General features: G+C 41.5%; 1 pseudogene; it reads right to left on the reverse strand.

Annotated features, from left to right (window-relative positions):
• Window positions 1–291: 291 nt before the first annotated feature.
• Window positions 292–1201, reverse strand: LOC129668868 (vomeronasal type-1 receptor 4-like; annotated as a pseudogene).
• Between the last annotated feature and the right edge of the window lie 8590 nt (window positions 1202–9791).

The following is a 9791-nucleotide window of genomic DNA, read 5'->3' on the forward strand; positions in this document are numbered from 1 at the left end:
ATGCTACACAGTCATAAATGCAGGCAAACTATTCATACACAGTAAATTAATATAAATATAGAAAAGTTTTTAAAATCCATCTGAAAGAATGACAAATGGAAAATGAGGTTTCTATGTCACTGTAATTTGGTAGGGTCTTCCTCTCTCAGCTCAAGGTTTTGAGTCACTTGGAAAAGTGTTTAAGAATAAACACATGCTTAAATTGCTTTGTGAGATTTTGATTATACACAATATTTCAGAACTGAGAGTTTCTTCACACTTATTAAACAGATAAATGAGAGAGACATTTTCTCAGTTTTTCCCAGTGAGCATGCCAACATCCAACCAGAAGCCCATCCCTGTGAATCAGCACCAGTGGGCTAAAAGTTGCATAACCAAGGGTCAGAAATTCTCGAGTATTTACCATCAAAGAATTGTCCTGTGAAGAGATATTTATAAATAGAGAAAAGGCACAATCTGTCTAATAGAAGAAAACAAAACAGAGCATGAGAAGGAGGACACTTTGAGCAGCTCTCAGCTCAGGGGGAGTTCTGTAGAGAAGCTTGGAGTTCTGAAGGTAGAGGACATGCTGGTGGTGCTTGTGGAGAAGAAATACCATGTAGCCACTGGCCCCTCCCATGGCACCCTGAAACACTGCATCTCTTAGAACTGTGAGGATGAGAAAAATCTATCTTGTTATCCAGCTCTCAGGGGAAAAATAGCAATAGTTGTCACTTTTTTAAACCTGTGTTAGGTTCACATTTTTGGTGGTTTTAATGTAAAATGGTAAGTTTGTACTGATCAGAGCACTGAGTATCCAAAAGAATGATAAGAATGGAAGGATGTGCCATGCAGAGTTTGGATTAAACCTCCTCTACTCAGATGCTCTGGGACTGATGATGATGGCCTGGACCACAGTGAGGAGACTGCTGGTGCAGATGGAGAGACCACGGGCCACCCTCTCTAGGTAAACAATGATCTTACAGCCTATGTCATCTAGGAAGTTTCTCAACCCAAAAGCTACAATTGTCTTTGGTAATCCTTTTGTAAGAAGGATTACAATGTTTGTTAAAACCAAATGCATGAGAATGAGGTGTATGGGTTTCTTCTCAAAGCCTCCCAATAAACTAAACATATAATTCACAGAAACAAAAATGTTCCCCAAAGTGCCAACCACAGTGGTAAAGAGGAAAATTATTCCCTTAATATACTTCAAAACCATTTCTTCCTCTTAGAGAGAGAAACATGTATCCAGGATGCAAACACGCTTTGAAGAAAGAATTAGACATTCTAGACATGGATCTTAAGAGCATATTTTGCACAATAGCAGTTCTGTGATGTTGCAGATTAGGACTCTGAATTTCCCTCCTTTTTTTTTTTTTCTTTCTGTGGATTCTGGAATGCTATGTTCAAATCTAAAATTTTAAAGGTGATTTTTTTTTTTTTAGTTTTACACTAGCAAAATTGACTTGTTCAAGTGTGTGTGTGGCTGTCTGTTGGTCGGTCTTTCTGTCAATCTGTCTGCATGCATTCATTATCCTTGTTACCTTTCAGCATAGTCAAATTGAACTCCCAAGGTCCCTGACCAAAATTTTTTCCTCTGATTCTCATTATATGTCATGATGTTTCCCCACCCAGTTCCCCAGTTTCCAAAACTTGAAGCTCATTCTTAACCTGTCTGCCTTCCTTACATCACACACAGATAATAGGAAACCTTGCTGGTCAACACCTGTGACATTTCTCATTTAGTAATTTTTCATTCCACACTATCTCTTCTTTTGATTAGTAGTTCTTTTGTATCTGCATCTTGAGTAGTACAATTTCTAGAATTGTATTTGGCTTCAAAGCTTTGTAACTTCAAATTTTTCATATTTTAATTATTTTTTATTAATTAATTCACTTTATATCTCGATTGTAGCCGCCTCCTTCATCTCCTCCTGATCCTACCCACCCTCCCTCTTTCCTTCTTTTCCAATCCCATAGTCCTCAGAAAGGGGGGGGGGCTGCCTCCCTTACCAACTGACCTAGACTATCAAGTCCCTTCAGGACTGCCTGCATCCTCTTCCTCTGTGGCCTGACAAGGCCACCTTGCCAGGTAGATGTGATCAAAGAGAAGGTAACAGAGTTCACGTAAGAGACAGCTGCCCCTGTTCTGCTTATGAGGAACCCACATGAAGACTGAGCTGCCAATCTGCTATATCTGAGCAGGGGGCCTAGGGCCTCTCCATGCATGGTCCACAGTTGGTCTGTCAGTTTACACAGGCCCACCTAGGCCCAGATTTGTAGGCTTGTTGGTCTTCTTATGGAGCTCCTGTTGCCTCCATGTCCTTTTATCCCACCACCATTCCATAAGATTCTCTGTGCTATGCCCAAAGTTTGGCTTTGAGTCTGAAGACACAGATATACCATTCCTGGGTATATACCATAATGATGTTCCACCATACAGCGAGGACATTTGTTCATATATGGTCATACTGGCTTTATTTGTAATAGCCAGAAATTAGAAACAACCTAGATGTCCCTCAACCAAAGAATGGATGAAGAAACTGTGGTACATCTAACACAGTGGAACACTACTAAACTGTTACAAACAAAAACATCATGTAATTTTCAAACAAATGAATGGATCTGGAAAAGACTTTCCTGAGTAAGGTAACACAGACCCTCCCCCCCAAAACACACACACACACACACACACACACACACACACACACACACACACACATGGTATATACTCTTATAAGCAGATATTAGCAATATAATACAGGATAATCATACTACAATCCAAAGCTAAGTAATAAGGAGGACCCTAGGGAGGAGTGTTAATTTTCATTCAAAGGGGCAAGTAGAAAAGACACCAGAGCTTTTGAAGAGAAGGAACAGGACAGGAACAGGACATCTTCCATAGATGTCCTCTGAAAGACTCCAACCAGCAGGGGATCAAAGCAGATGCTGAGACTCACAGCCAATTTCTACATCTTAATACATTAAGTTTTTAATGTTTATATCTTAATATGTTAACTTAATGTATTAAGTTTCTACAGCTTCATATATTAAGTGACAATTATTTGAATTGCCTCCTTATGAATGCTTACTTTAAAGATATCTTTAAAAGGTAGTCCTCATCTTACCCTGGGTACTCCTCTTTGCTTAGCTTCTTTAGTTGTATAGATTTTAGTATGTTTATCTTCTATTATATGTCCTTTATTATATGTCTGTTTCTGCTGTTCTGAGACTGATACTCTAACCAAGGACCATGCATGAAGATAACCTAGAACCCCTGCACAGATGTAGCCCATGGCAGCTCAGTATCCAAGTGGGTTCCCTATTAATGGGAACAGGCAGTACCTCTGACATGAACTCAGTGCTGCCTCTTTGATCACCTCCCCCTGAGGTGTGGACCAGGCTTACCAGGCCATGAGGAAGACAATGCATCCAGTCCTGATGAAACCTGATAGGTTAGGGTTAGATGGAAGGGGAGAGGACCTCCCCTATCAGTGGACTTGGAGAGGGACATGGGAGGAGATGAGATGGTGGGGGTGGAATTGGGAGGGAATGAGGGAAGGGGCTACAGCTGGGATACAATGTGAAATAAACTGTGATTAACATAAAAGAACTTAAAAAGGTAGTCCTCAGTGTCAAGTCAAACTGTACAACCTGTTTTGGATAAAGTCACATAGCTAAAGCTGAATCACCAAGAGAGATCTTGAAAAAGACTCTTGTGTGAAAAATTCATCTAATTTCTAGTTGCAGGCAGGGACTGAGTCTGGCAGAACCCAGGAAAGGAGAGGCAGAGGGCTGTGCTCTTAGTAGATGATTCAGGGCATCTGTCAACTCAATTAGGGAACTCAGGGCATCTAAGGGAGCAAGGATCAACCAGGGACCAGCTGTTGCTGATGAATGGGATGGAAGAAGGGGATTAATGAGGAGTTAGGTGCTGGGAAGAGATGAGTGATGGTTTTGAATCATGGTTCCTCAATATATAATTGAGACACTTTAAAGATGGTTATAAAAGAAAAAAATTCAAGTTAGGAGTTACAATGCTAATGTAAAAGAAAACATGTGCCAATATTTGAAAAGTGAAAATGAATCAAAAGTAAAAAGTACAAATTTCACAAACACTTGTGACACCATTGAAGTCACAGTGCTGGTAAACACAAAACATCAAAATTTATTTTTGCTTGTTTTTTGCTTTGTATTGTTATTTTGAGGCAGTGTCTTCCTGTGTAAACCAGGCTAGCCTTGAGTAATTACCTTGCCTCAGTCTCTTTAGAGATAATATTATGGAAGTGTTCCATTATTGTCTCAAATTTTTATAGACATCTGAAAATATTCTATATCTTATTGATTCTATTACAGAAACAAGAAGGTAACCTCAGGCAAAGATCACCCAGAGCTCTGCCTCAGTGCTCCGGCCTGAGGAATGATAGCGATGCCTCTGCATTTAGTTCCATTTCCATATCTCTAGGAACTCATCTTTTTTGAACATTCTGGAGCCAGGGACCAGCCTTGTCAGAGTCAGAAGGAAAGTGGAGGACTCAAAGCTCACAGAGCCTCTCAACTACTTCCTGTCTTAGTCAGAGAGAGACTCCAGCTTTGATGAAACTCCTCATGGCACAGGTGAGGATGATCTTACCTCCATGGACTCACCTGGACCTCTGTGGTGCAGACAGGCTCTGGAGCAGCTCTGGGAAAGTGACACTGGCCAGATCATATTTGTATTGTCTGGATCTTTGGGGATCTTGGCTGCCATCAAGTGTTGTGGACTTCAAGTTTCTTGTCACAGTGTCAGGGGAAGAGAGGCCTCTGCAGGGCCTCAGTCCCTCAAGTACAGCTTTTCCTCTCTCTCCACACTTACTACATCTGTTTTGCTCAGAAGTTATTTTATAATTGGGGTTTATTATTTTGAGAGGAAGAATGTGAGGTGAGTAAATGAACAACTAACCAACTTTCTGTCCACTGAGGTTCCCACCTCTCCAGAGGACCTCCTGTATACTCATTTAGGCCCTGTGCTTGCTGCTTCAGTCTCTGAGGGCTCATATGCACCTTGCTTAGTTGATTCCGAGGGATCTTTCCTCCTGGTGTCCTTCAGCCCCTCTGGTTCTTACAGTCTTTCTACCTCCTCTTCCAGTAGATCCACTGTGCTCTGCAGGGAGGTATTTGATTGAACCTCCGAGATAGATTCCCTTTCTGCCTATTATCTGGCCGTGGGTCTCTGCATCTTCCTAGGTGGTACTAGAGGAAGCCTGTCTGATGATGACTGGATAACACACTGATCTATGAGTACAGAAGAATATTATTAGGGGTCATTTTACTGATAATTTTATTTTTAAAGATCAGTAGTGTTTGGTTTTTACCCCAGGTCTGTGGACTATCTAGTCTCTGGTTCTTGGTCACATAAGCAGTGTTGAGTTCCTTCTCATAGAGGAGGCCTTAAGTATAAGGAGACACTGGTTGTCTAGTCCCATACCTTTTCTGCCACTATTGCCCAGGCATATTTTTCAGGCATGATAGATTGTAGGCCAAAGGTTTTATAGCTGGCTTGGTGGCCATGCTTCTCTTTCTGAAGCCTGAAAGAGTACATCTCAAAGAGTATAAAATGTAGGGTTGAAGGCTCCATGTAGGCATGAGCTCAACTTCTCTATGTTTAATGAGTTGTATAGATGTCCTCAGCAACAAGACCCTTTAGTCAGTTTTCAGAGAACAACCCTTAGCAACAGACTGGGTTATTCGGGAAATTCTATGGAACACCCTTGCCAAACAACTCAACTGAATGTAGTACAGTCCAAACACTGGAAGCCTCACCTGGCTCCAAGAGATGGCCAGTTTAGACTCCATAATCCTCATTGCTAGGAGTCCTCATTAGGGTCAACTTCATAGACTCATTCCAGGAAGTTTCGACTGTACTGGATTTTCACATCACCACCCCAATAATCCCCAATTCCAGACATTTGTCACTCCATCCTATCTTCCCCTCAACCCTATCCTGTTCCTGTCCTCTCATGCCCCAAGTCCATCCATAAACTCTATTCCTTTAAAGGAGTTATTTATTTATTATCTATACAGTGTTCTGCCTGTATGTATACCCACACACCAGATCTCACTTTATGTGTTTATAAGCCACCATGTGGTTGCTGCTATATGAACTCTGGACCTGTGAAAGAGCAGCCAGTGGTTTTAATCTCTGAGCCATCTATCCAGCTTCTCATAAAATCTATTTTATTTGCTCCACCCAGGGAGATCCATGTGTCCTTCCCAGACCCCTCCTATTTTCCTAGCTTCTCTGGGTCTACAGGTTATAGCATTGTTATCATTTACTTAAAGGTTAATGTCTACTTATAAGTGAATACATACCATACTTATCTTCCTGGGTCTCTGTTACCTCACTCAGGATGATTTTGTTTTTAGTTCTACCCATTTGCCTGCAAATTTCATGATGGCATTTTTATTAACAGCTGAGTAATATTCCACTGTATAAATGTACCACATTTTCTTTATCCATTCTTCTGTGGAAGGACATCTGGGTTGTTTCCATCTTCTGGATATTATGAATAAAACCACAATGAATATGGTTGAGCAAGTAGCTTTGTGGTGTAGTGGAACATCCTTTGCGTATATACCCAAAAGTGGTATAGCTAGGTCTTGAGGTAGATCAATTCTCAAATTTCTGAAGAACTGCAATGATAATTTCTATAACGGCTCTACAAATTTGCACTTCTGCCAGCAATGGAAGAGAGTCCCCTTTGCTCCACTTTCTTGCCAACATGAGATGTCACTTGTATTATTGATCTTAGCTTTTCTGACAGGAGTAAGATGGACTCTCTTACTATAGTTTTGATTTGCATTTTCCTGCCTGATGGTTAAGGATGTTTAATGTTTCCTTAAGTGTTTCTCGGTCATTTGATATTCCTCTATTGAGAATTTTATGTTTAGATCTATAACCCATTTTAAAACTGAATTATTATTTTTTGTGTTATGTAGTTTCTTGAGTTCTTTATATATTTTGGATATTAGTCCTCTACTGAATGTGGAATTGACAAGAGTATTTTTTCCATTCTGGAAGCTACTGCTTTGTTTTATTGATTGTGTCCTTTGCATTACAGAAGATTTTCAGTTTCCTGAGATCCCGTTTATTAATCTTAGTGCCTGTACTGTCAGTGTTCTGTTCAGGAAGTTGTCTTCTTTTCCAGTGAATTCAAGGCTATTGCCCACTTTTTCTTCTCTCCTGTTCAGTGTATCTGGTCTAATGTTGTCAAAGGTCCTGTGCCTGCACCACCAAAGCCAGCTCTCCTGCTTTGCCCAGGTGAGGGTAGGGACAGCTCTCCCACCCTTCCCAGGCAGGGGACAGGGCTCCTGAGTACTGCAATTACTAAGAGGCAGGGCCAGATTGCCTGCACTCTGCCCAAAGTTTGGCCATAAGTCTCAGCATCTGCCTCTATACCCTGCTGGATAGAGTCTTTCAGAGGCCCTCTGTGGTAGGCTCCCATCCTGTTCCCTGTTTCTCCCTCTTCTGATGTTCATCCTCTTTGCCTTTCAGGATGAGAACTGAGCATCTTAGCCAGAGTCCTCCTTCTAGATTAGCTTCCTTGGGTGTACAGATTTTTTTTCTTTTTAGTTACATTTTGTTAACTCTGTGTCCCAGCTGTATCCCGCTCCCTCATTCCCTCCCCAACCCCACACTCCCTCCCTGGTCTCCTCCCTGCCCCTTTCCAAGTCCACTGATTGGGGAGGACCTCCTCCCCTTTCATCTGACCCTGTTTTATCAGGTATCTTCAGGGCTGGCTGCAAAGTCCTCCTCTGTGGCCTAACAGACTGCTCCTCCCTGGTCTCCTCCCTGCCCCTTTCCAAGTCCACTGATAGGGGAGGACCTCCTCCCCTTTCATCTGACCCTGTTTTATCAGGTATCTTCAGGGCTGGCTGCAAAGTCCTCCTCTGTGGCCTAACAGACTGCTCCTCCCCTGGGGGGGGGGGGTTTCAAACAGCCTGCCCTTGAGATCCTGTTAGAAATAGTCCGTGTTCCCCTTACTTTGGAAAACTACTTGGTTACTGAGCTACCACAGGCCACATCTGAGCAGAAGTTCTAGGTTATATCCATAGATGGTCCTTGGTTGAGTGTCAGTCTCAGAAAAGACCCTGTGCCCAGATATATTTGGTCCTTGTAGAGCTCCTATCCTTTCCATATCATACTAACTTCCCTTCTTTCATATGATTCCCTGCACTCTGCCGAGGGTTTGGTTATGAGTCTTAGTGTCTGCTTTGAAACACTGCTAGGTAGAGTCTTTCAGATGCCTTTTGTGGTAGACTCCTGTCATAAGTTCAATGCACATCCCATTTGTCTTTCTAAATGAGGATTAATCACCTTCGCCTGTGTCCACTTTCTTGATTATCTTCTTTAGGTGTGTAGATTTCATTATGTTTATCATATCTTGTAGGTCTATATAAGCGAGTATATGCCAAGTTTGTCTTTCTCCTTCTGGGATACTTCACTCAGAATGATCTTTTCTAGATCCCACCACTTGCCTGCAAATTTCATGATTTCCTCCTTTTTGATTGCTGAGTAGTATTCCATTGTGTAAAAATACCACAATTTCTGTATCCATTCCTCCGTTGATGGACATCTGGGTTGTTTCCAACTTCTGGCTATTACAAATAAAACTGCTACGAACATGGTTGAACAAATGTCCTTGTTGTGTACTTGAGCAAATTTTGGGTATATACCTAGGAGTGGTCTAGCTGGGTCTTGAGGTAGCACTACTCCTAGTTGTCTGAGAAAGCGCCAGATTGACTTCCAAAGTGGTTGAACCAGTTTACATTCCCACCAGCAATGGAGGAGGGTTCCCTTTTCTCCACAACCTCTCCAGCATGTGCTATCACTTGAGTTTTTCATCTTGGCCATTCTGATGGGTGGAAGGTGAAATCTCAGGGTCGTTTTGATTTGCATTTCCCTAATGGCTAATGAGGTTGAGCATTTCTTTAAGTGTTTCTCTGCCATTCGATGTTCCTCTTTCGAGAATTCTCTGTTTAGCTCTGTTCCCCATTTTTTAAGTGGATTACTTGGTTTGTTGCTTTTCTGCTTCTTTAGTTCTTTATATATACTGGATATTAGCCCTCTGTCAGATAAAGGGTTGGTGAAGATTCTTTCCCAATCTGTAGGCTGTCTATTTGTTTTGATGACAGTGTCTTTTGCTTTACAGAAGCTTTTCAGTTTCATGAGGTCCCATTTATTGATTGTTGCTCTTAGAGCCTGTGCTGTTGGTGTTCTGTTCAGGAAGTTGTCTCCTGTGCCAATGAGTTCTAGGCTATTTCCCACTTTTTTTTCCAACTGATTTAGAGTATCTGGTTTTGTGTTGAGGTCCTTGATCCACTTGGAATTCAGTTTTGTGCAGGGTGATAAATATGGATCTATTTTCATTTTTCTGCATGTAGACATCCAGTTGGTCCAGCACCATTTGTTGAAGATGCTGTCTTTTTTCCATTGAATGGATTTGGCTTCTTTGTCAAATATTGAGTATTCATAGGTGTGTGGGTTTATTTCTGGGTCTTCTATGCGATTCCATTGATCCTCCTTTCTGTTTCTATGCCAATACCATGCAGTTTTTATTACTGTTGCCCTGTAGTACAGCTTGAGATCGGGAATGGAGATACCTCCAGATGATCTGTTGTTGTACAGGATCGTTTTGGAGATTCTGGGTGTTTTGTTTCTCCATATGAAGCTGAGAATCTTTTTTTTCAGGGTCTGTAAAGAATTAAGTTGGTATTTTAATGGGAATTGCATTGAATCTGTAGATTGCTTTTGGCAGGATGGCCATTTT

The sequence above is a fragment of the Psammomys obesus genome, unplaced genomic scaffold (genome assembly GCF_907164565.1).
Source record: "Psammomys obesus unplaced genomic scaffold, mPsaObe1.curated_primary_1811, whole genome shotgun sequence".
NCBI classification, from domain to species: domain Eukaryota; kingdom Metazoa; phylum Chordata; class Mammalia; order Rodentia; family Muridae; genus Psammomys; species Psammomys obesus.